A 7,366-nucleotide genomic window follows, 5' to 3' on the forward strand; every position below is an offset into this window, starting at 1 on the left:
GAACCCGGGAGGAGGAGTTTGCAGTGAGCCCAGATGACGCCATTGCACTCCACCCTGTGTGACAGAACGAGACTCCATCTCAAAATAAAATTTAAAAAAAATTAGCTGTGTGTGGCAGCAGGAGCCTGTAATCCCAGCTATTCAGGAGGCTGAAGCAGGAGAATCGCTTGAACCCAGGAGGCAGAGGTTGCAGGGAGCCTAGATTGTGCCACCACACTCCAGCCTGGGTGGTAAGACCGAAACTCTGTCTGGAAAAAAAAAAAGTGACAACAGTTCATTGCACATTTACCGTGTGCCAGACACTCATCTGTTTTGTGTGGTTTGACTCATTTAAATAAACCAATTAACTTTTAGAGAAGGAGCAGTTCAAGAAGGAAGGCTTTCAGTCACATAGCTGTGTGACCCTAGGCCTTCAGTTTATCTTCTATAAAGTGGGGACAATACCCACCTAATAGTTATTGTGAGGATTAAACGAGATAAATGTAGGTATAGCACTTTCACCCAAGGTTTTCCAATGTCATTTCATAGGCATAAAGAATTGAATGATACATTTGAGAACTACGTACTGTATTAATGAAAAAATGAACAAACCAGGAAATGGAAAATTTTGAGATTTGTTTTGGCCTGTTTCAATCTGCCCCTCAATATGTCCCTCCTGGTGGAGGTGACCTTGGACTGGCGCTTGACTCCCCATAGCCAGTCTCTGCTAAGCCCTGTCACCACATCAAAGGGGCCACCGAGACAACCTGAAGTCAGAGGAACCCCAATCCTGCCCACACTTCAAAGGGGCTCCTCTTCCGGAAGTTGTTACAGCATTCCTTTCAAGGAGGGTAAACAACGAAACAGCTCCAGGAGCTCACAGCTCGCTGCAGCTACATCAAACTGGCCTCCACGCTGGGACATGGAGCTCTCTGGAGCCCAAACAGCACACCCAATAATGAAAATGCCGCTCTGCCGAGAGCAAGTCGGCCCTGCTGCCTTCCCATTTCACCCTTACACTAATGAGCACCAGGAAGCGCCCCACCCAGGGCGCGCCCTCAATCAGCGTCTGGCCCTGAGCAGGTGGCACCCCTCTCTTCCTCTCTGCCCTCTGTCAAGACCACACCACGGCTGTTTTGATTGCTGGGCTTCCTCCCTTTAGTTTACATACGTGATCATTCCGTTTGACAATCGCAACCTGAAATACTCCTCTTCTGGGCTGGAGGTGGGGTTGGCGGTTGGGGGGTGGCGGAAGGAGGGCCCTCAAACAAAGACCCGCTTTCTCCTGAACAGGTGCCATGAGACCAACCTTTGACCTCCGGCTCCTTGGCCTCCAGGCGCGGGCCCTGGGCTGATATGGCGGTGGACGTGCAGGGCAGCGGGCCCGCGCCCACCGGCTGGGGCCCAGTTTCTAGTAAGAGAGGGACAGAGACAGGCTGAGACCGGCTGGGGAGTTTTCCGGCGCTCAGCAATCGCCTAGGGGGGCGGCGCAGACGACAGACCCTTTTGTGGGCCCTCGGGTCCCCCCGTGGTACCCGCTGGCGCGCTCGTCCCCTGCCACCCCCAGATCTCCGTGCACTCCCCACCCCTGGGCGTTGGCACTGCCCCCCGGCGCGCTCTCGCCTCCCCCGGGCCCGGACCACCGCGCACTCCATCCCGCAACGCGCGCATCCCCCGACCCCCGCGCGTCCACACCTCTGCGGCGCCCCGCGCCCCCGCAACCCCACACCGCGCCCGCCGGGCGGGGCCGGATGCGCAGACGTGCAGCACGTGCGCTGCGCAGCGATTGGCAGCGCCGCCCCCACCCCGCCCCGCCAGGGAACGGGCGTCCAGTGCGCGGCCGCGGCTGCTGGTCCCGCGGGCAGGGGCTGTCGGGGCGCGCGGGCTGGGCCGCGGGGGTCGCCGCCCGAAGTGACCGGGGATCAATGACAGCCCGATCGGGAAGGATGGCGACTTCCCTAGAGGGCCGATTATCTGGCTCAGAGCTGGGAGGCGTAGGGGCCGTAGGTGCTGCTCCTGCGGAGTGGAAATACTTTCTGTGAGTGGTGCGCACGTGTTTCCACTTTATTTGGTTGTCAACTGGGACCCAGTGCACTTAAACTCCAGCGTTATTCGGGACCGAGCCAGGAGGCCACTGCACCCGTCAACCTGCGGGTGGCGAGAGAAGTTAGGAAGGGGACTGAATGACAAAAGTGACAGAGGCGCATCTCGCGTTCGTGGCCCGGGAAGTGATGCTCAGTTGTGGGTTGGGGACCGGAAAGATGTCCATCGCGGTACTGGGCGATGAGGGGGCCGATTTGAGCAGAGGCTACTGTTTCCCGGCCCGGGACAGCTGCCGGGCGTGGAGGATCTGCAGGCGCGCGGCCGGGACACGCAGGGAGCGCGCAGGGAGCGGCGGGGCTTCCCGGCCGCTTCGGGGACATGGGCAGGAAAGGGCACACAACCGTAAGTGACTCTCAGCTGTGAACCTCGGCTGAGACTGCCTCGCCTCATCCCAGCAGCAGCCAGCCAATGAAAAATAGGCTGAGGGTGTTCCCGAGCCAATGGAAGCCCGCGGGGCGTGAGGACTTGCCACTAGAAACGTTTATGGTGTCCCGGCCCGGAGCCTTCTGTGTGTTTGTTCGGGGGGGGGGGGGGGGGGGCGTCTTTCCAGCAGCCCAGGACAGGTGTGTGCCTAGGCGGATTAGAGCGCCTGCTGTTTGTAAGGCCCCTGCCGTGGCGGGTGGAGGGGGAAGGGAGGACAGGAGGAGGATAGAGGTGAAGTATCTAGGAGCTGGCGAAGGGTTTCTCCCGCTTTCTGTGTCCTGCGTTACTTTCCTTTCTGTTAACCGTGGTCTTCCCTTTGTGTCGCGCTTGATCGTTTCTAAATTGCCTTCCCATGCGTTACTTTACCCAGCCATCACTGTAACCCACAAGATAGGTTTGATTACTCATTTTACCAGCAGGGGAAGTGAGGCTCAGGTAAGTTAAATCCTATGCACATAGTGGCACAGCTGCTTAGTACAGGTTTGGGACTGGAACTCAGGTGCCCCGACGACAAATCTAGGGCTCTTTAAATACTTCAAAGGAAGGAAACCAGGTGTGTTTTATGATCCTGGTGCCAAGGGCACACCCAGTGATTAAAATGAAATCCAGAAAGACTGGGTGAGTTTTATTTCCCCTCAGTCACGCTCTTTCAGGTTGAACCTTTGCAACACAGGTTTGCTCTGCTCCTACGCACCATGCCTTAAGATTAAGAGAGTCCACTGACTGCCAGAAAAGCCAGAAGTAAAAAATAGAATGTGTGTAGGGGCGGGCGGGTTACTTAGTGAGCATTTCCTCCTTACCCACACCCTCAGGCCAGCTTGAGACCCGCCGTCCTCTCTCATGTTGATCCCCCACCTGCAGATACTGTTTCCTGTTCCATAGACTGGGCTCGGCCTGCCTAAAACAGGCTGCACCCAAGAAGCCTGTACCTCCACCACTGCCATTATCCCAGCCACGAGGAAATAAACACCTCCCTACCCGCCCCTGCACGGCTACTATTTATTTATTTATTTATTTACTGAGTCTCGCTCTGTCACCTGGGCTGGAGTGTTGCAATCTTGGCTCACTGCAACCTCCTTCTCCCGGGTTCAAGCGATTCTCCTGCCTCAGGCTTCCAAGTAGCTGGGACTGCAGGCACCGGCCGCCACACCGGGCTAATTTTTGTATGTTTAGTAGAGACGGGGTTTCACCATGTTGGCCAGGCTGGTCTCGAACTCCTGACCTCAGGTGATCCTCCCACCTCGGCCTCCCAACGTGCTGGGTTTACAGTCATGAACCACTGAGCCCGGCCAAGGCTACAACGTTTTTAATAGGAGTGTTGCTCCTAGAGGATTTGTCAGTTGGGGCCTTGCTGTGTCTCTGCTATGGTCCCTGATGAAGTCTCTGGATCTTTTCAGCAAAGCAGATGATGCTCAGTGGTTCCCAGGGCTGAATGCCCATCACAGTCATCTGTCAAGCCTTTTAAAAATACACATCACTGAGCACATCTCTGGATTGGGATTCAGCAGGTTTGGGGCACGTGTTATGTTTTTTGTTTTAAATACTCAAGTGATTTAGATGACCAGTCAGATTTGAAACCCACAGATATAAAATGACTTCCATCTGAAAAGTCTGAAATAACTCAAAGCTGAAATTGGAGGCTTTTTGGTCAGATGGGAACCTGTCACTCAGAGGTCCATCATGCCTAAGAATGTGAAGAATGACAACTCTATTCATAAGAGGGCCCAAAAGGGAACTAAAATGCTTTGTGGTAGGAATATCCTATGCTGAGTAATCTAGGACCTTAGGGGAATATAGGGTTAGGGAACTGATACTGGGTGTGAACTGATTTTATTTTCACTAAAATAAAACTAAGAAATCGGCACTCAAAGTCAATGGCTTACATCCTACACAACTTGTATTCCTATCAATGGATGCTGTTTGCTTTGTTTTCATTTATCAGCCCTTGCTTTCTAGACCTGCGCTGTCCGGTACATTAGCCACTAGCCACATGGGGCTATTGAACACTTGAAGACTGGCTAGTCCAAGTTGAGATGTGTTGTATGTGTCAAACAAACATTAGACTTCAAAGACTCGGTAAGGAAAAAATGTAATCATTAATACTTTCAACATTGATTATGTATTAAAATATTTTGGATCCGTTGGGTTAAGTCAAATACATTATTACAATTAATTTCAGCTTTTTCTCTCTTCTTTGTTTTCTTTCTTTCTTTCTCTTTCTTTTTTTCTCTTTCCTTCCCTCCCTTCTTTCCCTCCCTCCCTTTCTTTCTCTTTCCTTCCTTCCCTTCTCCCTCTCTCTTTCTTTCTCTCTCTCCCTCTTTCTTTCTTTTTGTTCCTTCCTTTCTTTTTCTTTCTTTCTTCTTTCTTTCTTTCTCTCTCTTTCTTTCTTTCTCTCTCTTTCTTTCTTTCTCTCTCTTTCCTTCCCTCCCTCCCTTCCTTCCTTCCTTCCTTCCTCTCTTTCCTTCTCTTCTCTTCTCTTTTTTCTTCATCTCACTGTCTCCCAGGCTGAAGTGCAGTGACACCATCATAGCTCACTATAGCCAGGAATTCCTGGGCTCCAGTGATCCTCCCGTCTCAGGCTCCCAAGCAGCTAGGACTACAGGCATGCCCCACCATCCCCTGGCTAATTTTTTTTTTTTTAGAGGTGGGGGTCTCATTATGTTGCCCAAGGTGGCCTCAAACTCCTGGCCTCAAGCAGTCCTCCCACCTCACCCTCCTTAATAGCTTGGACTATAGGCGTGAGCCACCATGCCCCAGCTTTTTACTTTTATTGCTTTAATATGCCTAGTAGGACATGTAATTACATATTTGGCTTGTGGAGGCTGGGAACATTCTTGATCTGGATAACAGAGGTATATGTTTGTGTGTGTGTTGTTGAAATTCATCAAACTGTGTCCTTAAGTTCTGTGTACTTTACTGCTGTATGTAAGTAAAAGTTAGTTTAAATATTAAACAGTACAGGCCAGGTGTGGTGGGATCACACCTGTAATCCCAGCACTTTGGGAGGCCAAGGCGGGTGGATCACTTTAGGTCAGGAGTTTGAGACCAGCCTGGCCAACATGGTGAAACCCCCTCTCTACTAAAAATACAAAAATTAGCTGGGCATGGTGGCAGGTGCCTGTAGTCCCAGCTACTTGGGAGGCTGAGGCAGTACAACCGTTTAAACCAGGGAGGCAGAGGTTGCAGTGAGCCGAGATGGCACCATTGCACATCAGCCTGGCGACAGAGTGAGACTCTGTCTAAAAAAAAAAAATTAAACAATAAAGAAACAATGGCTTCCTGGTGCGTTTAGAGTAAAATCTAAGCTCTCATTGGCCACCAAGACTCTGCCCACTCCTTCACCTCATCCTGTCCCATCTTCCCTATGGCTCACTGGCCTCCCTGCTCTTCAAATCCGCCCTGTTCACATCTACTTTGGGGCATTGGCATTTGCCTTTTTGTCTACTTAGAAGGTTTTTCTTCCAGATTTTCTTTACATGGCTAGTTATTTGTCATCATTCAGATCTCAACTCAAGTACGGCCTCCTTCTTCCTTGACCACCTCTGTCAGGTAAGATGCTTTTGGTCAAAAGAACAAGAGACCCGACTGGGTGAGTTGACTCATTCCTGTAATCCCAGCACTTTGGGAGACCAAGGCAGGTGGATCACCTGAGGTCAGGAGTTTGAGACCAGCCTAGCCAACATGGTGAAACCCCGTCTCTACTAAAAATACAAAATTAGATGGGTGTGGTGGCACACGCCTGTAATCTCAGCTACTCAGGAGGCTGAGGCAGGAGAATTGCTTGAACCCAGGAGGTGGAGGCTGCCGTGAGCCAAGATCACACCATTGCACTCCAGCGTGGGCAAAAAGAGCAAAACTCCGTCTCAAAACAAACAAGAAACCCCAGCTGGTGTAAACACAGAATGGAATTTATTGGCTTGGGAACTAAAAAGTCCAAAAGAAAATCAGGCTCCAGCTAGGGTACGGTGGGGACCTGGATCCTTTTTCTGTGATTCTCTGGGCACTCCCCTGTGTGGGTCACTGAATCCTCAGGCTGACCTCCCAGCCATGAGGAAAATGGCTGCAGCAACCCCTGGCCTCACATGCACATCCCACCCCATCCAGAAAGAGAGTTTCTTGCCTCCCATGCTCAAAGAAAAACACTGGATTTCACCTAACTAGTCATTTAGCCTAGAGGAATCTCACATGCTCACTGGTGCATTCCTGAAACGTGCTGGTGAGCAGCACCCAGTCACTGCTAAAAGATCCCTGATTAGGCTTAAGCAGCTAAGGCTCCATCCTACACAAATCTCAAGGCTGCCATATATTCGGGAGAAGTGGGTGGGTTCTGTGAAGTTCATAACCAGCAGTGTCTGCTAGATAATCCAACCAGTTGACAACCTGCAGTATCTGCTAGATAATCCAGCCGGTTGACAACCAGCAGTGTCTGCTAGATAGTCCAACCAGTTGACAACCTGCAGTGTCTGCTAGATAACCCTACCATTGCAAGTCACTACCTAGACCAGGGCTCAGCAAAGTTTTTCTGTAAAGGACTAAATAGTAGATAATTAGGGTTCGTGAGCCTCCTATGGGTTCTTTTGTTGGATTTGTTTAACAACCCTTTAAAAATATAAAAACTATTCTTAACTCATGGGGCTTACAAAAACAGGCCAAGGGCTAGATTTGGCCCAAAGATAATAGTTTGCCAACCACTCATCTGGATCATTATGATACATGTGATGTCTACATTGACCTTGTTAACTTGTTTCCCCTGACTATAATCAAAGCTCTTTGAGAGTAGGAACCAAGTTCGTCTTATCCACTACTGTCTTCTCCACACCTAAAACAGCGTTGGCACTTTGGGAGGCCTAGGCAGGAGAGT

The sequence above is a fragment of the Piliocolobus tephrosceles genome, chromosome 8 (assembly GCF_002776525.5).
Source record: "Piliocolobus tephrosceles isolate RC106 chromosome 8, ASM277652v3, whole genome shotgun sequence".
NCBI classification, from domain to species: domain Eukaryota; kingdom Metazoa; phylum Chordata; class Mammalia; order Primates; family Cercopithecidae; genus Piliocolobus; species Piliocolobus tephrosceles.